The 24,981-nt window shown below is 44.6% G+C and overlaps 1 protein-coding gene across 1 annotated transcript in view; it reads right to left on the bottom strand.

Annotated features, from left to right (window-relative positions):
* Nucleotides 1-24,300, bottom strand: part of LOC135541666 (ras-associated and pleckstrin homology domains-containing protein 1-like) — a 73,261-nt gene extending 48,961 nt beyond the window's left edge. The window contains exons 1-2 of the mRNA XM_064967983.1: nucleotides 22,848-24,300; nucleotides 2,942-3,027 (exon numbers count right to left, since the gene is read on the bottom strand). The gene's annotated coding sequence lies outside the window, so the exon portion shown is untranslated. The remainder of the gene's footprint in view (nucleotides 1-2,941; nucleotides 3,028-22,847) is intronic.
* Nucleotides 24,301-24,981: the final 681 nt, after the last annotated feature.

The raw sequence follows: 24,981 nt of genomic DNA, 5'->3' as shown, positions 1-24,981 counted from the left end.
ACCGTGGTGTGTCCGTAGTAGACATCTTGTGCGTAACACACACACACACACACCTGTTAGGGAACATGGAGCACAGTGGGTATAGTGCTGTCCAATCCACACCTCACCTTTCCCTATAGGCCGACAGACAGCACAGACTGGCACCACAGCACAGACCCCAGAACAGCTGGGAATGTCACCATTCATCCCAGCAGCCCCAGCTCCTGCCAGCTGCTCCAGCCAGCCTCTGACCTCTTGACCTCTGACAGCTGGCTGGGAATTGGTTACTGGTAACTGGCACATTGCACACACATCCACGTCCACATGCGCACACGCCAAACACACAGTCTTGTTTCGTTAGGCCTCCTGACTCTAGCAACTATCGGTAGTATGTCTGTCTGTCCGTCAGCCGTGCCACCTTCACGTCCGCCGTGTCACCTCCGGCCTTCCGACCATTCTCTGGCATAATATTCAGGAATGCCAGCCTGCCCCTGAAGGGTGTGCAACAATCACAGGGAACTTGGGACGTACCCGTATACACACACAAACAACTGTACTGTTCCCCGCTAGTTCATTTTCATCTCCCGAGGGCCGACTCTCCATCTTCAAGAGTCAGATTCCCTCACCACCAAAGGGGATGGTTAGCTTTTAAAGGACAGACGCAGTCACACACACACACAGTCAGTCACACACACACATCTCCATGGAGACCGTAGCAACAATAGCATCCTGCCAGTCAGTAGTACATGGTCTATAGTGACACACTTCACCCCAAACCTCCCATAGTTAAGAGGGTTTTTTCTCCCGTAGGTACAGATCTAGGATCACCTTCCCCTCCCCAATCCTAACCTTATCCATTAGTGGGGGAAATGCTAAACTGACCCAAGATAAGCATCTAGATGCAACTTCACCCTGCCTCCTATATACCCTTAGAGGAAGCTGGAGTATGGGTTGGTTGGTTGGTGTAAATTACAGGCCACCGTCCCACTTATAAACACCAAGACACACGCCAACTAATTAGCCGGCCTAGACCAAAACACACAACGATCACGAGTGCTTCTTCCCAAACAAACAGCGGCTGAGTAGATTGAGTGTGTGCGGTCACATGCACTGGAGCACACACACCCACACACACATCACCCTACACACACACAGAGGTCCACTTCCGATGGCTGCTTGCGTGTGTCTGTGTGAGACGCTCTGCGAGTCGACCCTCATTCCCACAGTGAAAGCATCTCATCCTCAAGGAATGAATATAAGTCTCGAAATACACTGACATGGCACATGACTAGCCTGCCCCCCTCAACCCCGATTTGTCACGGTTTCCAACCTACTATTCCCCCTCCCCCCATCCTACTGCTGTATTCGTCTCTTTATTCCGTTAGGAATGTAGATGTAGGCTAAAGGTTGTAGAAGGAAGAAAGTGTTTGGGGTAGGATTCCACGTTGCTCCTGGACTAAATGTGCTTGGTGGACTGCAGCACTACCGCTGAGCCACACCGCTTTCCTACCTCCTACCTCCACTGTCTCGGTTCTTGGGGACCCAGAGGGGTGCACGGTTTAGTCCAGTGCGAAGACACCTGATTCGACTTATCAAAAGGCTCAATGACTCGTTGGGTTGGTTGTGTTCGTGAGGGGCGAGAACAAAAACGTGCACCCCTCTGGGTCCCCCTGGATGACCAGGATTGGGAAACACACACACACACACACACACCGCAATGAGGGAAGACAAGTGTGACTGCCTGGAGACACGAGAGAGCAAGCTCTCCACAGTGGTGGTGAAGGGGACAAGACAACGCAGGACACAGACACTGAGGACACGTGACAAAAATCACTTCAACGGTACTCCTCCACTTCCCGGGAACAGGCCGGTGCGGAGGGGGGGGGACTTGTTCCCTACACCCCTCAGGCAGCCACACAGACTACGTCCCAAATGTCACCCGATTCCCAACACAGTGCACTACTTTTTGACCAGGACTATGTCGGGAATGGGGTGACATCAGGGACACGCAGCCCCTCTCTCTCCCCCTAACTCCCTCCTCGGTCGTTCCTGTCCTCTGTCTTTCTTCCTTCAACTTACAGAAGAAGAAGAAAAAAACAGGCACAGAGCAAGAGCATTGAAATAGAATAACATTGTATTTTTTTTTAAATTTTCCCCCCTTGTTCGTGGTATCCAATTGTTAGTAGTTACTATCTTGTCTCATCGCTCGGGAGAGACAAAGGTTGAGAGCCATGCGTCCACCTGAAAAACAACCCAACCAAGCCGCACTGTTTCTTAACACACCAATGTGTCGGAGGAAACACCGTGCACCTGGCAACCTTGGTTAGCGGGCACTGCGCCTGGCCCGCCACAGGAGGGCACGATGAGACAAGGATATCCCTACCCGCCAAACCCTCCCTAACCGGGACGACGCTAGGCCAATTGGTGCGTTGCCCCACGGACCTCCCGGTCACGGCCGGCTGCGACAGAGCCTGGGCTCGAACCCAGAGTCTCTGGTGGCGCAGCCTTAGACCACTGAGCCACCCGGGAGGCCTAATAGCACAACATTTTGAATAGGAATGGCCATTCTAGTCATTCTATTTCAATGAGCAAGAGCCTCTCTTTCACTGTGGAGATTCTGTCAGAAGAGTCATGGTACATCCATGATTTTTTTTTTAAGTGTCCATGACTGTTTTCAACAGCTCACTGAGTTCGAGCATGGTGCTGGCAACACCAGGGTAGTGGGTTCCATCTTCTAAAAATGTCCATATTGTTATACAACTACAGGGGTCAGGTTGGCTCCCATTCCAATTCTTTCGATAGAGTCCGTGTACTGGCTCGCCTGGTCGTTCCAGATTAGTTTGTGCCGTCTTGCCAAGTCCTATTGCCATCAACTAACATCTACGACCACCTAGCTATGTAGTGGTGGCAGGTAACTGACTAAAACAGCAGACTGAAGGAAGGGGTTAAAGGTGTCTCTTACCTCTGGTGTGTCTCTCCCTTTGTCCCACTCAGGTCAAAGGAGGTCAAATGAAGCCAACGCAACAGTCAGGACCAAGCTTTTATGTCCTGGAGAGGAGAGAATAGGAGAAGAAAAATAAATAATCCGATTTGATTCACCATCTATTTTTTTGTTTTAAAGTGGAGACAAAAAGAAGATGGCTGAAATTCAGCTCAGTAAGGGCCATTACCCGAGTGACAAATGGGACCTATGGATTGATGATGCTTGTTCTCATAGCACTGTAGGGAAAGGTTTGAATTTGGCCTTCTGCCCGTTGACACAATCTTTCCCCACGGTCTTCCTCTGCCTGTTCAGTAAAGTGCCCCAAAAAATATAAACCGAACCAGTGAAAAGTTGGGACACACCTACTCATTCAACGTTTCTTTATTTTTACTATTCTCTACATTCCAGTATATAATAGTGAAGACATCAAAACTATGAATAACAAATATGGAATCATGTAGTAACCAAAAGAAGTGTTAAACAAATCAAAAATGTATTTGTAGCCACTCTTTGCCTTCACAACAATTTTTGCACACGCTTGGCATTCTCTCAACCAGCTTTAATGAGGTAGTCACCTGGAATGCATTTCTATTAATGGGTGTGCCTTGTTGAAAGTTAATTTGTGGAATTTCCTTCTTAATGCGTTTTAGCCAATCAGTTGTGTTGTGACAAGGCAGGGGTGGTATACAGAAGATAGCCCTATTTGGTAGAAGACCAAGTCCATATTATGGCAAATAACCAAAACAGAAATGACAGTCCATTACTTCAAGACATGAAGGTCAATCGATGTGGAAAATGTCAAGAACTTCTAAAGTTTCTTCAAGTGCAGTCGCAATACCCATCAAGCGCTATGATGAAAGTGGCTCTCATGAGGACCGCCACAGGAAAGGAAGATCCAGAGGTACCTCTGCTGCAGAAGAGAAGTTCATTAGAGGTAACTGCACCTCAGATTGCAGCCTCAATAAATGCTGATGAGTCCAAATTTTAGATTTTTGGTTTCAAACGCCGTGTCTTTGTGAAACGCAGAGTAGGTGAACGGATGATCTCTGAATGTGTGGTTCCCACCGTGAAGCATGGAGGTGGTGGTGTGATGGTGCTTTGCTGGTGACACAGTCTGATATATTTAGAATTCAAGGCACACTTAACCAGCATAGCTACCACAGCATTCTGCAGAGATACACCATCCCATCTGGTTCGCACTTAGTGGGACTACCATTTGTATTTCAACAGGACAATGACCCAACACACCTCCAGGCTGTGTAATGGCTATTTGACCAAGAAGGAGAGTGATGGAGTGCTGCATCAGATGACCTGGCTTCCACAATATCCCAACCTCAACCCAATTGAGATGGTTCTGGATGAGTTAGACCGCAGAGTGTAGGAAAAGCAGACAACAAGTACTCAGCCTATGTGGGAACTCCTTCAAGACTTGGAAAAGCATTCCAGGTGAAGCTGGTTGAGAGAATGCCAAGAGTGTGCAAAACTGTCAAGGCAAAGGGTGGCTACTTTGAAGAATCTCAAATATATTTTGATTTGTTTAACACTTTTTTTGGTTACGACATGATTCCATGTGTTATTTCATAGTTTTGATATCTTCAATATTATTCTACAATGTAAGGAAATAGTAATAAAGAAACACCCTTGAATTCGTAAGTTTGTCCAAACTTTTCACTGATACTATAGATCTCTATATCTCTGGTGTGAAAAATGCTGACTCGTTGTGTGGTGAACATGGCCACACAGTTGGTGTTTGTTTGCCTCCGAGTCCACACACACTCCAGCCTTCGTTATCCCAGTTGGCCTCAGCTGTCCCTTTGTAGAACTATGCAGACGGACAGTCCACACAAAGTATGTGGCTCTACTCAAAACACAGGGGGGGGTGAGTTCTTTCATGGTGTGTGTGTGTCTGACTGACACACACACACACACACACACACACACCATCTGTTTCTAATATTACCACTCAGCTTGACTTACAGTGAGTGATCAAGCCTTCCCTGCATGATATCTGCCCAGCAATTATGCCTGTCAGTCAATACAGACATTGTAATGGAGGTGACATGTGGGTTTGAACAGCTGTATGCGCTGCAGTAGAAGCAGTGATGCCCAAAGTGGGCGCCACTTCTCTCTCAGCACACAGGTAGTAAACAAGTGTGACATCATTACCCCAGGTGCGAGAGAGGGAGGATGTGTGCATAGAGGGGGTGGACATTTCTCCCGGGATCCACAACAGCAGGACCTCCACTGTCAATCTCTTACACTGGGTGGATTCTAAGTGCAGGAGTTGCGTTTCAAGGGCCAAAGCCAAGGTTAGAGAATCAAGTCCTCTAATTTGGGAGAGGGTTTAAAAACTCCTGAAAAAGATAACACACTACCAGTAATGATCCCCTACAGCCAATAAGGCTGCACCTTTTGTCTCGGTTGGTTTCTATTGAGACGAGTGTTGGTGTAGGCTTCTGCGCTCTGCTGAAAATGAAAAAATGTAGAGGAAACACTGCTTCCTGTACTGTATATTCAAATCTCCCTAGGATACAGGTGTCCTTCTCCCACCCATACTTCCTGCTCTGGCCTAATCCCACATTTCCTGTCTGAGCAGGAAGTGGGAAAGAGGGCACTTGGCAGAGGTGATGTCAGAGGATAATAAAAACGAGTATTGCTACAGAGAGGAAACAGAGATAAAAACAGACTGTGTACAGTAATGGACATTATCCACAACTAACGCAACCCCAACATTTACATTTTTTACATTTAAGTCATTTAGCAGACGCTCTTATCCAGAGCGACTTACAAGCCATAAGACTCCTGAACGGGTCATCAAATGGCTACATGGACTATTTGCATTGTGTGCCCCCCCCCCCAACCTCTCTTTTTATGCTGCTGCTACTCTCTGTTCATCATATATGCATAGTCACTTTAACTATACATTCATGTACATACTACCTAATTGGCCCAACCAAACAGTGCTCCCGCACATTGGCAAACTGGGCTCTTTGCATTGTGTTCTGCCACCCACCACCTAACAACCCCTCTTTTACTATACTGCTACTCTCTGTTCATCATATATGCATAGTCACTTTAAAATCATAGCTACGTGTACATACTACCTCAATAAGCCTGACGAACCGGTAGCCTCGCTACTTTTATAGCGTCGCTACTGTGTATAGCCTGTCTTTTTACTGTTGTTTTTACTTACCTATTGTTCACCTAACACCTATTTTGCACTATTGGTTAGAGTCTGTAAGTAAGCATTTCACTGTAAGGTCTACCTACACCTGTTGTGTTCGGCAAACATGACAAATAAACTTTGATTTGAGGCAAAAAAAAACATTTGGGAGTGCGTGTGCATGAGTGCAACACATCCAAACCGGTGACCTCAGCCACACAGATCACATTGCATACACAGTAGTTAGGACATCGGTCACACTGCCTCATGTATTCTCTAATGCTCCGTTTACATTGTGACGTATTTCATTACAGAGTCTTGCCCTGGATTGTGAACGGACAACTCTGCCGTTTAACGCAAGCTGGAGGAGAGCCTGTCTCTCGTCAGAGATCACAATTATCTTGGAAGATCGCAAAATGTGACCTTTTCAATCAAGACAGGATAAATACGCCGGCACAATAAAAACGCAACATGTGACAATTGCAAAGATTTTACTGAGTTACAGTCAAGACATTGGCAGTCATGAAGTTTCGCCATCCGGCAAATAACTGTCGGTCTCATTGTAATAGACTCTAATTAACGTAAACACATTTAGCATCTGGCTTCCACACACAGCCCATACTGATGCAGGCCTTTGGAACTGGCTATTAACTCCATGTAATATAGCTTACACCTTCAGAATATATCCATTATTTATTTTAGACAGGTCTAAAGAAACATGATATGACGAAAATGTAGTCTATTTCAGAAGAACAGAGTAGCATACTCTGAGTTGTCCTTAGGTTAGGTCTTGATGTGGCTATGCCAAATGGCTGTGGGCTACACTAGTTCCTTTAGCAGACAAGATTTAGTTAGAATTCCATGGCATTATTTTATACTATGAAGAATACAATTGAAGATAGCTGAATAAAATAGAAAGGATATTTTCTCCAAACGATTTGAGGGAGTACACACGTGGCTATTCTGTGTTGAGCAGTTAACAAAGAAACAGGTACTCCTATGTGCTTAATTTAGAGCTATTTATGTAACTTTAGTTGCGATACAAATGTTGGCCTATATGTTTTGCATGATGCGACTAATGCTGATTTTAAAAAAGGTTGCATGAAAGGCATGAGCTCTGCATAGTTTTTTTGCGCAGGCTGTACACACCTCTAGTCTCTCATTCACTATTTGACAAGCACTTGATAATGCCTCTAATTTCCGGGCGGGATCCCCTTTGTGGCCGTAATCCACCCTAAAAAAAAAATCAATGCTTCTTTGTTGTGCCCTTCTACCCGAGTGCTTTGCACTCTCCATCACATGTTGAAGTCTCTCTTACAGGCTACAAGTTTTAGACAGACGCATTGGGGATGCAACTGCCCGTGTCCGTTATCAAAAGTGACTGCAAATGTGATTAAGCGTCGGTCGAATGCGTCTATAAGGTGCATTTGTATGATGAGAATTATCTTCCCCACGCCTGAAACTCACGCGCTGATTATATATATGCCTGTTAGGCTCCATACCCCTTGTAAAGCGGATTAATGTGCTTCATTTTAAAATATATATGTTGTTTTTTTACCACTTTAGTTGTGATACTAACCTTATTACAATATACAGGCCTATGGCCGATTTTTTTCGATCACATTTCCATTGATGTCAGAGTGATTAGAGGGACAATAGAGTGAAAAGTACTAGGCAGTTAGCAACTTTGGTAGGCTACTAATGACCAGCAGGATCAGAGCTTGGAGAATCCTAATTACCGTCACGTGGTTTTTGACTGCCTTTATGACTCGTGACCGCCGGTTTGGCGGTAATATGGTCAGCGCAACAGCCCTAGTTACAGTTCAAATAAGGAAATCAGACCATTTAAAAACATTCATTAGGCTCTAATCTATGGATTTCACATGACTGGGAATACAGATTTGCATCTGTTGGTCAGATAACCTTTAAAAAATAAAAGTAGGGGCGTGGATCCGAAAACAAGGTAGTATCTGGTGTGACCACTATTTGCCTCATGCAGCGCGACATCTCATTCACAGAGTTGATCAGGCTGTTGATTGCGGCCAGTGGAATGTTGTCCCACTCCTCTTCAATGGCTGTGCGAAGTTGCTAGATATAAAACACATGTTCTGTAACGGTAACAGGTAATGTGAACGAGGCTTAAGAAGATGAGTAGGCGAAGTCTTTCAGAAGAGCAAATCACACAAGTGACCATAGAGGATGAGTCATCATGACCAGGTCCATCGTGCAACCAGAGCAATGCATGGCCATCAGAGTAGGGTGAAGTTACGCTGATCTGAAGTCAGTTTTGAGACCACCCTTAATGATCAAACCACACGAGTTGTTTAGTTCACTCCGAGTGCGTATAGAGTGTTCACACTGAGGGGGTAAACGCACCAGAGTTCAGAAAACCTGCACCAAAACAATTTAGTGAGAAAGACCCCTCAGACTAGGAGTGCAAGCGTCAAGCCTTCCCTGTCTACTATTCATTATGACAGAAAAGGCTAAACTGATCCAAGGTCAGCACCCCTACGTAGATGATTCATGAATATGGGCCTTGACCCTCTCCCTCGCTGTAAACTTCACTTTTGTTGCAACAGGTTCATGTTGGCTGACCCTGGACATGCGAGTAGCCCTCTGATGGCTCACATAACCAATAGGGATGCCAAGCTCGGCAGCTGATCTGGAACCAGGCCGCTCTACTACATTTGGCACGACAGTGGTGTAATCAGGTTCACGACACAACAAACCAGGCCCCAGCCAAGAAGATTAGCCCAGTGGGTCAGTCAGGGAGTTAGGAGGAGTTGGAGAGACACTCACATACACCCACTTAACATGAGCTGGTGTTCATACGCAAACGTGCACATAGGTCACAGAAACTAGCGCGGGTGGACTGTGTGAGAGTGGTAAAACACTCACACGTGCCTCCAGTATGAGTGACCAAAGCTGCAGGTGTTGGTTTGATTATGAGTCACCATCTATTTTTTGGGGTGGGATAGGTGCATAAGTTGAAGTGAGATATCTACAGTCGGCTAGCCAAAGCAGTTGCAAACTTCTCCAATGACATTATTGGCCTGGTCCACCTATATTCAAAGCCCTGGGGACATGTTTTCTGCAAGGGAACTGCACACGGCTGCATAACATTTAACACAACAGACGTTGACCAGTATAACTCCGTCTGAAGTTAGGACTACAGTAGTGTGCCGCGGTCATATTCGTTCGGCCCTAAATGCGAGAAAACAAGACTTGTTCAATAAGAAACCCTCGTTTTCAGGTTGAAAAGCTATTTGCACAGAGTTCCCCTAAAGAACATGGGTGTTAAAGCAGCAAAGCATTACAAAGTGAAACTGCTACACAGCCAAGTGTTCCAGATGTTGACTGTGGGAAACAGGTCAAACGAATTGAGGAAAAATGACGAGAATGAGCTCAGTGTTTCCAAGCACGCATTTCCGGATGACATCATTGACACTAAGAGCAGCACAGTCGTCTCTTTCATTCATTTATTTCTCTCTGCTCTCCATCCGATCACTAGGGTCATTTTCATTAGGCACCAAACTGAAGAAAACAGATTGAAACAGGGAGGGACCATTTGGACATGTCCACTAGGAAACGTTCATTTTCCTTCTCCTTTTCAAAATGCTTTAAAACGTTTTGCGACGGTGCGCCCTACTGGAAATGACCCAGTTTCCCCCAACCACTGCCTTCAGTCTTGTAACGATTGTGTTGGCAGCTGGACAGCTGAAGGTTGAGGAAAGGTTAGCCAATAACCTCACTAGGAGCTCGATGATGTGCGTCGACCCGCCGCCCTTGGCTCGCTGTAAAATGGGCAGTGTGACAGGAGATGCTGGCTACATCCCGATTCGACAACCCTTCTCCTAAACTGTGCACTAGTACACTTCCCGTCATGGATTTAACAAACGGTGGAAACTCCCTCCGGCCAATGCGTACACCAACCCAATGACGGGGAGTGTGCAAGTGCACACTATGGCTGAAGGGGTGGAATATTGGGACAAAGCCGCATTTTCTCCCCTTTTTACTAGTCTCACAGGTCCAGAAAAAAATTCTAGGAAACGTACAGTATTATACAGAGCCATGATTCCATGGAACTCCCGTCCTTCTCATATAGCGCAAGTAGCACAGCAAACCTGTTTTTTTACGAATAAAGCAACACCTCACGGCACAAGGACTCTACCCCACGTGATCCACTTGTCGCGTGTATTTACTGACATGTATGTGTAACTGACAGATGCAAACGCACACCACATGTTCATGATTTTAAATGCATGTCAATTGTAAAGTATTTTGTCTGTTATGTCGTTTTCATTTACGTGTCGGACCCCAGTTGGACTAGCTGTCGGGGATCCTAATAAACAGGGATCCTAATAAACTGGGATCCTAATCAAATCAAAACCACTCCCATCCGTATGCACCTTTGCAATATCTAGGAAGTGAAAGCTTTTCTACAACCGATGTGAAGAGAGTAATGTGTGTAATGCATCTTTTAGGTTATATCCTTCCTGTTTGGCCCTGTCCGGGGGTGTCCTCGGATGGGGCCACAGTGTCTCCTGACCCCTCCTGTCTCAGCCTCCAGTATTTATGCTGCAGTAGTTTGTGTCGGGGGGCTAGGGTCAGTTTGTTATATCTGGAGTACTTCTCCTGTCCTATTCGGTGTCCTGTGTGAATTTAAGTGTGCTCTCTCTAATTCTCTTTCTTTCTCTCTCTCGGAGGACCTGAGCCCTAGGACCATGCCTCAGGACTACCTGACATGATGACTCCTTGCTGTCCCCAGTCCACCTGGCCGTGCTGCTGCTCCAGTTTCAACTGTTCTGCCTTATTATTTGACCATGCTGGTCATTTATGAACATTTGAACATCTTGGCCATGTTCTGTTATAATCTCCACCCAGCACAGCCAGAAGAGGACTGGCCACCCCACATAGCCTGGTTCCTCTCTAGGTTTCTTCCTAGGTTTTGGCCTTTCTGGGGAGTTTTTCCTAGCCACCGTGCTTCTACACCTGCATTGCTTGCTGTTTGGGGTTTTAGGCTGGGTTTCTGTACAGCACTTTGAGATATCAGCTGATGTACGGAGGGCTATATAAATAAATTTGATTTGATTTAAAATAGGTCATATTTGCCTGGGCCTGGAAAGCAAAGAACGTGAAGGCAAGTTGTATATCTTTATTGGATAATTCAGGTTTTCTATTCTATACTGTCGGAGCCCAATCTCAGCTCATAATATACAGGCTATACTATAAGAGAATCAGTGGACAAAACTAAATCTTTGAACAGACAAGAGGATTTTGTCACCCACCATCTAAGATTCTGAAATCGTTTCTGTAGTTGGAAATGGATGAGATCATTCCTGAAACATTATTTTGTTTTAATGTAATTTGATCAGAGAAATTAAGCTGATTGATTGCACCCAAAAAAGGGGCCATTTTAAAAACGTATAGGATTCATCTAATCAAAAAAATACATACGAGTACCTAACATCCAATTTGGACCATAATTCTTCCCAACAATAAGTAAGAGTGAGTAATGAGGAATACAATAAAATGATCACTAACCACCCACAGAACTCATACTGGTTGTAAGGCAAGTAAGTATTGAGCTGCTGCTGTGAAACATTTTTTTAAACGAAAATTTCCATCCTGTTCAATTTCGGTTGCAAAACGTTTTGCTAAAGTGTACCGTCACTGGATATCACCCATATTGCTAATGTCTAGGTGCTATGGTAAGAGAGAGTCGCCCATACATACTCAGCATAATCACACAGGCGAACCACCAATAGAATAGAGCAGAGGGTCTCAAAGAAAGACAAATTGCGCGCTCATTTTTCCTTGAAACACAAACACACGTCTACAAAAATGCATGTGTTCACGGTTCAAAAACAGTTCCCTGAGGATTTAAAAGGAATGTGACCAAGAGAACACTCAGGGGGAACAGAGAAAACACAGCGATGGGTAGGAAAAATAGCAGAGGACTTCCGCAGAGGGGTGAGTGGAAGAACTAGCTTAATCTGCACCGCCAATGACCTGATACTAGAGTTCAGAGTCCGCGCACACAGTCAAAACGCAAGACCTGGCTTCTCTCTACCACTCCATATCAACACGACACAGTCACACACACCCTGTGCATGTTCTTTCTCCTCGTCTCCTTCTCACGTCAAGACCTTGCTTCTCTCTACCACTCCATATCAACACAGTCACACACACCCTGTGCATGTTCTTTCTCCTCCCTCTCCTTCTCACATCAAGACCTGGCTTCTCTCTACCACTCCATATCAACACAACACAGTCACACACACCCTGTGCATGTTCTTTCTCCTCCCTCTCCTTCTCACGTCAAATCTTGGCTTCTCTCTACCACCCCACACATAAAGACGCACGTCAGTGCTGCTGTCAGTGTTCCATGAGAACCAGCTGAACTTTGGGAGGGGAGAGCAGCGAGCACACAGGATGGGAAGGATAATGATGTCAATCCCACCTGGTTGATGGGAGACAGCCCATTTCCATGGCAATGAAGAAAACATCACAGGTCATGTGAGGTCACTCAGAACTTTTCACTGGAGGGAAACAGGACATGCTGCATCCCAAATGGCACCCTATTCCCTACATAGTGCAATACTTTCCCCCCGGCCCCATAGAGCTCATTTGGGACACATCCAGATCGGAGAATCCAGCACAGGCTGGGCTCGAACACTTCAACTAGACCCAATGGACCAAATCATTGGTTCCAGGCAGAGCTCAATCTAAGGCCATCAAAAGCTACATCCACGCCATTTCACATAACTGCCAATGGAAATCAATAGAACACTGGCTAGGCTAAAAATAGAACTTTGTATTTCGTTTCCCGTACTGGTTAGGTGAAAGCAATACGGAAGAGCGCAACCTTTAGGTTATTAGGCCTATGCTATGGTGGGAAAGCAGCCATAATGCTTACTCGGACTTGGCCATGGGTCAAGGCTTCCTTGCTTCTTGAGCTACCGTGCCTTGAAGAATCAGTGAGGTAAAAGAGATGGGCCATAGGAGAGACCTTTTTCAGTTTTGGAATGCAGCCATTCTGTACTTCAGACCTGGATCGTACTCGTTCGTGCAAACCGTAGCAAAACGTTTTGCAAAGAAAACCTGAACTTGTCCAATAATTAAATGGTTTCAGTCAAATTTCCACAACATCCTGTCACACGACACTATTGCCAACACTGACTGGACCACAGCAGGAGCGGGCAGAGTCCATCTGCCTGTAGCTAACAGAGGCTTTGAGGACACAGGCTAAATGCGTCTGCATGCTTCCTATCCGAAGCGGTTTGTTCATATATGATGACGACATTTTGGTCTTGGGTAAGGTTTTTTTTTCGGGTGGTTGTACACACATTTTTTGCTTGAGGCAAGCTGAGGTTCAGAGCCGAAGTCTACTCCCCCTCGTTGGTCAACAGTAGGGATTCTTCAATGAAGTGTTTTGTCATTCAACGATAGACGACTCATTTTCAAGCACACTTTCTTCACTTGAGAAATACTGCACCAAACATCTTAGTTAGACGTAAAATTGAGCAACTAAGATCTCTCCCACAAAAATGTCCAAATTAATGACCGGTTTGTGTTCTTACACTGAACAAAAATATAAATGCAATCATTTCAAAGATTTTACAGAGTTACAGTTCATAATCAGTTATTTGAAATAAATTAGTCCCAGAGCATCCCAAACATGCTCGATGGGTGACATGTCTGCTGAGAATACAGGCCATGGAAGAACTGGTACATTTTCAGCTTCCAGGAGTCATTTACAGATCCTTGCGACATGAGGCAGTGCATTATCATGCTAAAACATGAGGCGATGAATGGCACGACAACGGGCTTCAGGATCTCTTCACAGTATCTCTGTGCATTACAATTGCCACCGATAAAATGCAATAGTGTTCATTGTCCATAGCTTATACCTGCCCATACCATAACCCCACCATGGAGCACTCAGTTCACAACGTTGACATCAGCGAACTGCTCGTACACACAGTCTGCCATCGGCACAGTACAGTTGAAATCTGTGGAAAGCACACTCTCCAGCATGCCAGTGGCCATTGAAGGTGAGCCTTTACACACTGAAGTCCGTTACGACGCCGAACTGCAGTCAAGACCCCGGTGAGGACGGCAAGCACACAGATGAGCTTCCCTGAGACGGGTTCTGCAGAAATTCATAGTTTGTGCAAACCCACAGTTTCATCAGAAGCCGGATGCTGAGGTCCTGGGCTGGTTACACGTGGTCTGCAGTTGAGGTCGGTTGGACAAATTCTCTAAAACGAGGTTGGAGGGGGCTTATGGTAGAGAAATTAACATTTAATTTTCTGGCAACCGCTCTGGTGGACATTCCTGCAGTCAGAATGCCAATTGCAAGCTCCCTTAAACCATGAGACATCTGTGACATTGTGTTGTGTGACAAAACTTTAAATTTTTGGCGGCCTTTTATTGTCTCCAGCACAAGGTGCAACTGTGTAATTATCATGCTCTTTTTTTAAATCAGCTTCGTGATATGCTACACCTGTCAGGTTTATCTTGGCAAAGGAGAAATGCTCACTAACAGGGATGTAAACAAATGTGTGCACAAAAGTTGAGAAATAATATTTTCGTGTGTATGGAAAATATATTTTATTTCAGCTCATAAAACATTGGACCAGCTGAACCGAAGCGTACAGAAGCCTTAACCAGCCACCATGGTGCTCATGCTTCTGACTGATTAATAACTACCTAAGCTGCTTATAATGACACTACATAGAGGGAGGTAGGAAGGGACAGAGAAGGTAGAGAGAGGGGGGGTGGAGAGAGAAAGGACTTATGGGGTAGAGAGAGGGCAGAAAGCATTTCCTTTCATTGTGGGACAAGACTTTGCATCACTTTGTTCATCGCACCTGTGAGGCCTGCATAGCATCACCTGAAATCTCCTGTTAAATGAGGACCCAGATGTATTCCCCTCAACACAGGCAAGGGTGCCCTCTTTCTGCCCGTTCCAATCAGACAGAACAGAGTCTGAACACCAGCCATCCAACAGTCTGAAAACATGATCTAGACATGGACCCACAGATGTGTGCTTGTGATCCATTTAAAACACTCAGATAAGAACCCCCTGTTCATTTCTTATTGCAAAGAAATCAAACGACACACATGTGACTTACTTGTATCAATCAAATAACATTATGCAAACAAAAAAAACACATTGACTTTCTTGTTCATTTCATGGAGTCATCTAGATTTGGATTTTGTACATTTCTGTGAACAATCGGTCAGTGAAAATCTCCTTCTCCATCTTGGTCCATAGGAGATGACCCGGGGCAGGCAGGCAGGTGGCTGGCTGCCTTTGTTCCAAAATGGCAGTTGCAGCTGTCGTCAAAGGTCAAGAAAATGCTCTATGAACACTAAGGGACCTATGGAGACAGAGGACAGGACCAGGACAGACTATAATAGGGGAAACTCACGCCTAGAAATGGCAGGGTGGGCCCTGGTTGGTATATGAGGGTGGCACTCGGTCGGGCACCATGGCGCCAGCTGCCCTTCTCAGGCTCCTACCACACCCTCTCCCAAACCCAGAACCCTGCCCAAGGCACTTGCAGCAAGGATACCTCCTTTATCAGCAGGCACCATCAGAGGTTTCCCTGCCCCCCCCCCCCCCCCTCTAGCTCTTTATCACAGTAAGTTATGAGTATCTTTGAAGTGCCCCCGCCACCCTACACCCCCTCTGGGTGTAACAGATCCTGGTTAAACCTACACCAATCATCTCAATGCCATTGCTGCTCTTTGTGTTTTAGCTCGTCGGCTACCTTTTGTGCCCAAGGACCTGTGGTGGGGCATTGGGCCTTCTACACGTGCAACACCCCACTCCACCCCTAAGGAAACAGCCTTTACCCCCTCCCCTCCTCCGTCCCTAGGGATCATTAACCAAGCTGGGACTGCTTTTGTCATCTGATCAGCAGCTTCACTACTTTCACTGGAACACTGGGATATGAAAAGGCAAGAGGGAGTTAGTTATATGTGGATTCCTTGTCCCTACTGTATAGCACCTTGTACACAGAAGCCTTTCCATTATTTTTGTATATTTGAAAAGGGGTAGGTGGGATATTTTTTTTTTTTTTTTAAACAGGTGGTACCTCTGATACCACTAAAAACTGCTTTCACTGGGACATGAAATGGAAGAGGGTGAGATAAATATGGGAGCAGACAAGGAAAATAACATGTTTTTTTAAACAAAAGTAGCGAATTAGAAAACCATGCTGTAAACTGTGTGGATTTTGTTGTGGTCTGCAGTTCTCTCAGACATGCGGTCTCTCATTTACCTCCCACTCTTCTCCCTCCCTGGCCTCGGGAAACAGTGGAGCACTGAACTCCCTTACATCTGCCCTTAAAAAAAAAAAAAGAAGAGGGAACTAAAAATAACACCTGGCTTGCATCCCAAACGGTACCCTATTCCCCATATATTGCACTACTTTTGATCAAAGCACTATTGGCCCTGGTCAAAGGTAGTGCACTACATGGGAAATAGGGTGCCATTTGGGACACTAACTAGCTCCTCCTGGCAGATGGTCCCCCCCCCCCAATCAATGGAAAACAAACCATGACTGTGCTGTTTATGTGCACAAAGCCTGGGTTGTGTTCAGTAGGTACTAAATTTAATGGGAATGGAGTAAAACGGGAATGGACTACCTGGATTTTTCAAATAAGTGCATTTACATTTGTTGCACAACATTTTGAACTAATGAACACAACCCAGGCTACATCAGCCCCAAAGAACACAGCTAACACAGTGCTTTGGCCATTCAAAATAAATGTGGCCACACCGCTGCAAGTTGCAATGCGATCCTTCATTCAATTCTTCAGAAACAAAAACCACACAACATCTATTGGTGAGACTGACTGAAGATCCTGACAATCAAGCCACCATCTCAAGTCAACCAGCCACTACCCCTAGACCAGTGGTACCCTTAATTTGCAGCGCACAGTGACTATCCTATTTTCCATTCATAACACATAACAATGATACAATTTCAATTCAATGTGTTTAATGCAGGGATGAATCACTTCATTGAATACATCTATTGTTCCCTGGACGGCAGATAGATGGCAGTATAGCGCAGCTGTTGAACAGAAAGGCCGAAATAGAACGTTTGCTAAAATAGAACGCAACTGCACAAGCTACAGCGACTGACCCATAGTTAATTTTGCAGTCTGGTAGACATGGATCGATTTATTGTGTACAAAAAAAAGAAACGTAAATCTATTGACAATGAAAATGAGGGGGAGAGAGCTGGAGAACAATGTGACAGCTGTGAACGAACAACCCCCGGAGAACCAGGAAAAAATACAAATCAGGAGGATGGCGGCGGGGAAACGCAGCTAGCTAACGTAGCTCCGGTGGCTAAGAGAAGGATACGGTCGATTCAAGAAGAACACAGAAAGTTCCAAGAGAAATGGACAGACAAGTATTTTTGTACTGCATAATGGGACTAGCTCACGGTCTTATTTTCCAGAAGGCAGTCAATCATTTTAAACGAGCAAATTTCCAGTCACACCGTGCCCACTTTGACAAAACATATCCGCCACAAAGCAACCTCAGAAACAACAAAATAGTGCAAATCAAAGGACCGCTCAAAGAACAGCAAATGGACAGATCTAGCACTGTTGCAGAGAAAACGACAGAGGCAACATATGAGATTGCTTGGATACTCACGAGAAACAAGAAGGCCTTCACAGACACGGAGATAGCCAAAATATTGTATGCCGATTTCACAAACAAGGAAGCTATTTTAAAGAAAATTAAGGGACTGCAACTCTCAGACTCAACCATAACAAGACACATAGAAGACATCAGCAAGCAACTGATTACTGACATATCCGTCGCCGTGTTTTAGGTATTGCGCTTGACGAAAGCGCTGATGTGACTGACATTGCCCAATTATGTGTTTGGGTCGTTTTCCCTCAAAACGGGTCGATCAGAGAGGAACTTTTGTGTTTACTGCCCCTTCAGGGACAAACACGAGAGGATATTCTGAAAGCCCTTGTTAAAAAATTTTTTTAATAATATTGACTGATCAAATCTGGCACCTTTGCTCACTGACGGCACCCCAAACATGCGAGGGAAGGAGAAGGGACTCAACAAATGAACATTGTGAAACAAGAACAGAGAAACGCTGACCAATGCACACCTGGATTGCCTCACAAGGATAGCAACAGACTATACCTTTTGAATTAATTCAGTCAAGGAGCAGAAGGCATATTTTCACTCATCCAGCTACTGAACTAAACCTTAGTAAATGAAGGTAATGGGGCGGCAGGTATCCTAGTGGTTAGAGAGTTGGGCCAGTAACCCGAAAGGTTGCTATATCAAATCCCCGAGCTGACAAGGTAAAACTCTGTCATTCTGCCACTGAACAAGGCAGTTAACCCACTGTTCCTAGGCCACCATTGTAAATAAGAATTTGTTGATATAGCAACCTTTCAAACTGACTTGCCTAGTTAAAGGTTAAATAAAAAAACGAATAAATACGATGGGCCTTTACATACATAACATACATACATACATGATGTACATCAAAACAATTGCGTGTTCCATTGCTCTCAATTAATAATATTTGAAGAAAAAGTACAACAAATTAAATATAAGTGCGGCTCTCTGACAAAGTTGCCCCCATACAAAGAACAATGAGTAACACTGCCCTAGACACTTGTGGAGATCTGTGAGGACTGGATAGGCATAAGCAATAATTACAAAAATTCAATCTAGCCTATTGAAAGGCAAGGTGGAGCTACTACAAGTTCTTTCAGAACTCCAAAAGTGAACGGGAAGTAGGGCTCAACTTTCGAAAGGATACGTCTTTGCTGTGATATGCACAACACCTCACTTATGCAATTCCTTACATTATTTTCCCTCTGTTCTTTTGGCATGACAGTGAAATCGCTGTCATGCCATAAGTGAAACCACAACTCCTGCTACTTGCTGTCCTTTGTAAATGTAAACAGTGTTCACTAGGAAACTATGAAACCACCTACTGGATAGTTGGTTGTCGTCATCATCATCTGGCCCACAACTGGGGTGTATTCACCAAGAACCAAACTAAAGCATACAGGCCCAAATGGGGAGGGACCTACCAGAATGTGTCCAATACAATATCGTTTTCGTTTTTCATTGCAAAACATTCTGCACTAATGAATACACCCATGTTCTGTTGGCGAATTTACTTTGGTGATAGGTCTTTATTTTACCAGGTAAGTTGACTGAGAACACATTCTCATTTACAGCAATGACCTAGGGAATAGTTACAGGGGAGAGGAGGGGGACGAATGAGCCAATTGTAAGCTGGGGATGATTAGGTGACCGTGAGGGTATGAGGGACAGCTTGAGAATTTAGCCAGGACACCGGGGTTAACACCCCTACACTTACAATAAGTGCCATGGGATCTTTAGTGACCACAGAGAGTCAGGACACCCGTTTAACATCCCATCCGAAAGACAGCAACCTACACAGGGCAATGTCCCCAATCACTACCCAGGGGCATTGGGATTTATTTTACATTTAGACCTGAGGAAAGTGTGCCTCCTACGGGCCCTCCAACACCACTTCCAGCAGCATCTGGTCTCCCATCTGGGGACTGACCAGGACAACCCCTGCTTAGCTTTAGAAGCAAGCCAGCAGTGGGATGCAGGGTGGTATGCTGCTGGCACTGCCTATAGAAAGGTTACTGCTCTGTCTCCCAACACAGAGATTATGGTAGTTTCAGTGTTTCCAGGGCCTTGTAGAGGTACGGTAAGATACATTACAAGCTTGCCTGAAAAATACTATATGGTCATAAAATATTGGACAGATAGTCATAAGTTCTCATCAGCGTCACCCAGTAGGCCTCATTTCACTAGCAATCTTACCGCGTTCCAGCAGAGCCTGTGCCTCCTTGCAAGAAGAAAGAGCTCATCAATAAGAAACCTCTAGTAGGGCTGGGAAAACAGAGTAAAAAATGCCCACCCAACAAATGTTTGTTCTGATATTTTAGCAGGCATTGGCAACCTGGGTACATATGGCATCCCGTGAGAGGCCTTGCACTCTGCTCCTTTTTGCAAAGAGGAGCAATGAACTCTACGTTCATTGAAGGGTCATTAGTTTAACAGTGTGAATGTCTGTCTGAAGCGAAGAACGGAGAAACCCAGTCATACTCTCAATTCTGTGTTTGTCTTTGAACCACAGGCTCTATTTAGCCAAGAAACACTCATACACATACATTAACAGTCAAAAGATGACACACCTACTCATTCCAAGGTTATTTTGACTATTTTCCACTTTGTAGAACAATGATTCCCTATGTGTTATTTCATAGTTTTGATGTCTTCACAAATATTCTAAAAAATGTAGAGTAGTAAAATAAAGAACAACCCTTGAATGAGTAGGTATGTCCAAACTTTTGACTGGTATTGTACACACACCGCTTTAGGAAAGTATTCAGACCCCTTGACTTTCCCCCAAATTTTGTTATCTTACAGCTTTATTCTAAAATTGATTAAATAGCTTTTTTTCCCCTCAATCAGTTTGGGTTACACACTTATGACCCCTCTTTGGAAAAGGTGAGACTCAAACACGTCGGTTCTGATGGCCACAATCCTCACAAGACTCGCCTGAAGGAAGCTCGGTACCAGTAATAAAAAAAAATGTTAGTACTGTAAATATAGCGCATTTGTAAAATATTCAGACCCCTTGACTTTTTCCACATTTTGTTACAGCCTTAGGCTAAAATGTATTTTTTCCCTCATCAATCTACACACAACACCCCATAATGACAAAGCAAAAACAGGTTTAAAAAACTGAAATATCACATTTACATAACTATTCAGACCCTTTACTCAGTACTTTGTTGAAGCACTTTTGGCAGCGATTACAGCCTTGATTGAGTGTTCTGTGGTTTGATGCTACAAGCTTGGCACACCTGTATTTGGAGAGTTTCTCCCAGTCTTCTCTGTAGATCCTCTCAAGCCCTGTCAGGTTGGATGGGGAGCGTTGCTGCACGGCTATTTTCAAGTCTCTCCAGAGATGTTCGATCGGGTTCAAGGCTGATCGAAGGACACTCAGAGACTTATCCCGAAGCCACTCCTGTGTTGTCTTGGCTGTGTGCTTAGGGTCTTTGTCCTGTTGGAAGGTGAACCTTCACTCCAGTCTGAGGTCCTGAGTGCTGACACCACCATGCTTCACCGTAGGGATGGTGCCAGGTTTCCTCCAGACGTGACACTTGGCATTCAGGCCGTAGGAAAGTATTCAGACCCCTCGACTTTTTCTACATTTTGTTATGTTACAGCCTTATGCTAAAATTGACTAAATAGATTTTTGCTAGGTAGCTGGATAATGTTAGCTCAAGGGGTTAGGTTTAGGAGTTAGCTAAAAGGTTTAGTATTAGCTAAAAGGTTTAGGGTTAGCTAACATGCTAAGTAGTGGCAAAGTAGCTCAAAAGTAAGTAGTTGCTAATTGTCCATGATGAGAGCTGTACAGACAACATGTGGGTTGCGAGACGTTTGCGTTATATGTCCAGTATTGGGAGACAATATATCCACAGGGAACATATAATTACATCCATTTTTCAAAGTGATGGTATTGCATTCAGATTTCAATCAGCTGAAGCATGTGCAGAACCATGTAAGCACGTGCACGAACTCAGCAAGTGTGCATTCATTTGTATCTACTGAGCATGCTTCAGGTGATATAAATACGAATGCACAAGCAATGCTTTGCATAGTTCAAGCAATTATATTTTTCTGTGGATGTATCATCTCACATTCCTACCACCGGAAGGACCAGACAAGAACCGGTAAAAGTATGTTAATATATAATTGTATTCAACATTATAGATTGTAGAAATCGTGAGAGCAAACTTTCCTGATTCAAACGCTAATTTCTGCCAGACACAGAATTCAATGCAATTCAACCTCGCGTATCCACGCGATACATCCACATCCACATTTGGTGTCCCAGATTTACGTGTACTATTATGTCTAGTCCGAGACCCGTCTGAACAGGGTGGGGACACTGGCATCAATATCGTTGTTCAACGAGGCAATAGGCCTATCGTGTCGCTGAAAATGACATTGCGCAGTAGGCTATTCTCCGTTACACAAATCGACTTGGATGAGAGACGATGAAGTCATAAAATTAGCATGAAAGCATTTTACCCATCCTTGACCATCATCAACTGACATTCATATAGGCAATTCACACAGACAATGCTACAGTGCTATACCGGCCTGTTTTTTTTTTAAACAGTCAGTAGTATAATGACCTAACAGCAGTTGTCCATTTATCGTTTTCAATAGGTCATGGTCAGTCTGTGGTGTTCCCTAGTCTGGCCAGCCAAACACACACCCTTTATCCAAGGAGTATTCAATGGCCGCATAAGAACACCGCAAAAGCATATAACTCTTTCAAACAGACCACTAGCTTTGACATCATAGGGTTTATAAAAAGGTAGATGTTGATCTAAAAACACAGCGATATTTTAAATATTAGGTCCTATACAACCAACTACCCTTCCTCAACAAACAATTCACACCCAGCATTCCCTGTCTCCCGGCCCTTTCTTCGTGGGAACGCTACAATAAGGATCACCTAGGCTGGTACACCGTAACTCGTTTAAGGTATTTTTTGTTATTTAAGTAGATTGTTAGGTTTTATCAATAAATAAATCAATCCTAATCACATCTGGAGGTGAGAAAAGCTGTTTTCAAAATCCACTTACAGTCAAATTGGGATTTAACAGCGGCTCCTCTTCTGTGTTCACCCCAATGGATGATGAACACCAAAGGCAATAATGATCGAAATAACACGCTTCTGTGAATCAGTTGAGAGAATTGTAGTGCCCGTTGTCCTCATATTTTTTGAACTAACAGCTCGGCATGCAAACACATACATACTCCCATCCTCGTTCTCTTTCTCAGGATTGTTGCGTGAAGCACGCTATGCGTCTCCTGTTTCCTGTCCAGCCCAGAATAAGGCTCGAATCATCTATCCTGGGAGTGAACAAGCGCCTCTCCAACCAAGTGTACGAGAATGCAATTGCAGCACGCAAATCGGGGCGTTCCTGCTTGTGGGCATTTCTGCGTCTGTAGGAACACACCTCTCGAGCATCCCATTGGTTCCTTCATGAACACCCCCCATCGAGTATCCCATTGGTTCTTTCACGAACACTCCCCCCTCTCGAGCATCCCATTGGTTCCTTCATGAAAACCCTCCCTCGAGCATTACATTGGTTTCTGCATTAACGCCCTCCCCACACCCCTCGAGTACCCATTGGTTCCTGTATGAAGGCCCCCGTCCATGCTTGGGTATGTCTTGCGGCACTTTCGAATGTGGGTCAAAAGGGAAATATTTTCAACCACGCCTCCTGTGTACCGGAGTCCTCTTTTCCAGCTGGACAGTGTCCTTCCCTCCCAGTCGTTAACAGAACTGCAGGAAACCGTGCAGCTGACACACGGTGTCGCACCTTTCTCCCGCCTGCTGTGTACCCAAGAAAATCATGCCTGACAGGCGGGGGCCAAGGACACTGTTACTAGCACAGGAGGAGGCTGGGGCGACACCGTGTGTTAGCTAAGTTGCTTGCTTACTAGTTAGCTAACACGACGTCACACCCACCTGCTGCGTACCCGAGAAAACCGAGGGCGAAGGATACGTCTCCATGTGTCGCTACCGCCAGCTACTCCGGGAAGCGGAGGCAACACCGTGTGCCGTTAAGACTAAGCAAGCACACATTTGTCCTTCGCTCTCGCCTGCCCTCTCCGTCATTAACAGAACTTCTTGAAAACAGTGCCCGACAGGCGGGGGTGAAGGACACTCCACCTGCGGCCCCCATTTTGAAGGCCCCCCGAAACATTTTTTTTGGAACTCAGTCGGGGTCTCAACTTACTTTTGCGAGTTAGAATAGTAGAATACAAGGTATAATTTCGAAATTTGGTTGTGCATCAGCAGTTATCTTATGTCAGCTAACATTGAAATTATTATTGCTAAGTTAGTTTTGCAGCCAGCTATCAAAACGTGTTATAATGGTCGAAATACTCCCATTGATTTTGTTAGTCAGACTCACTCAGGTATCATTAAACTGCATTTGTCTCCACTTTATGGCAAACATTTTTGTGCCCCCCATCAAAGTTTCGATCCCTAAGCTAACAGCTAGCTACGGTTATCTGCCTCACCTCTTCTTCTGTTGGGTGTATCAGCGGTTGACATTCGACATTATGGTGCATTACCGCCATCTACTGTATTGGAGTTCTCATTCGCCTCCTGCCTATGTACTTGAATCATAGCTTAAAATTTTTTAAGTACTGTATAAAGAGGGGCATGAACGCCCTGAATTGCGGGGTGCCGTTCTCGACCCATCTTATTAACCAGACTGCTGAAGAAGCCAATTCCATGTACAAATTCATGGGATTGTTATGCAAATTCATATGGACTGATTCATGTTTGTTAAACCTCATACATTATCCTGTCAAGTTAGAATTAAAATAAACTTTTTTGCAAATTCTTTCTAATCTCTTACATTAATTCCACACACAAATTATTTACCATTTGTTGGTGCTCCTATTCTACCAACCCCAGACTGTTGCACAGTTCAAATCACATTTTATTGGTCACAAAAAGTTATTTCCAGCTATATGTAATAACACAAATGTCTGGGATAATAATGTAAGAAATGACACACACAAAAAAAAAATACTGCAAAGTTGCCATATCTGTCGGTGCCATCCCCTGTTGTAGGATACTGCAAGTTTATTATAACCTTTATAACCTTCCTTCTCCCTGGCTCTCGGCCAGAGAGAAACATTTGATTAGCTGAATACTTGAATCTGGGTGTCAGGCAGCATTTAGATTGGCAGCCC

This window comes from Oncorhynchus masou, chromosome 6 (genome assembly GCF_036934945.1).
Source record: "Oncorhynchus masou masou isolate Uvic2021 chromosome 6, UVic_Omas_1.1, whole genome shotgun sequence".
Lineage (NCBI taxonomy): Eukaryota > Metazoa > Chordata > Actinopteri > Salmoniformes > Salmonidae > Oncorhynchus > Oncorhynchus masou.
This window is presented reverse-complemented; position numbering and strand designations above follow the sequence as displayed.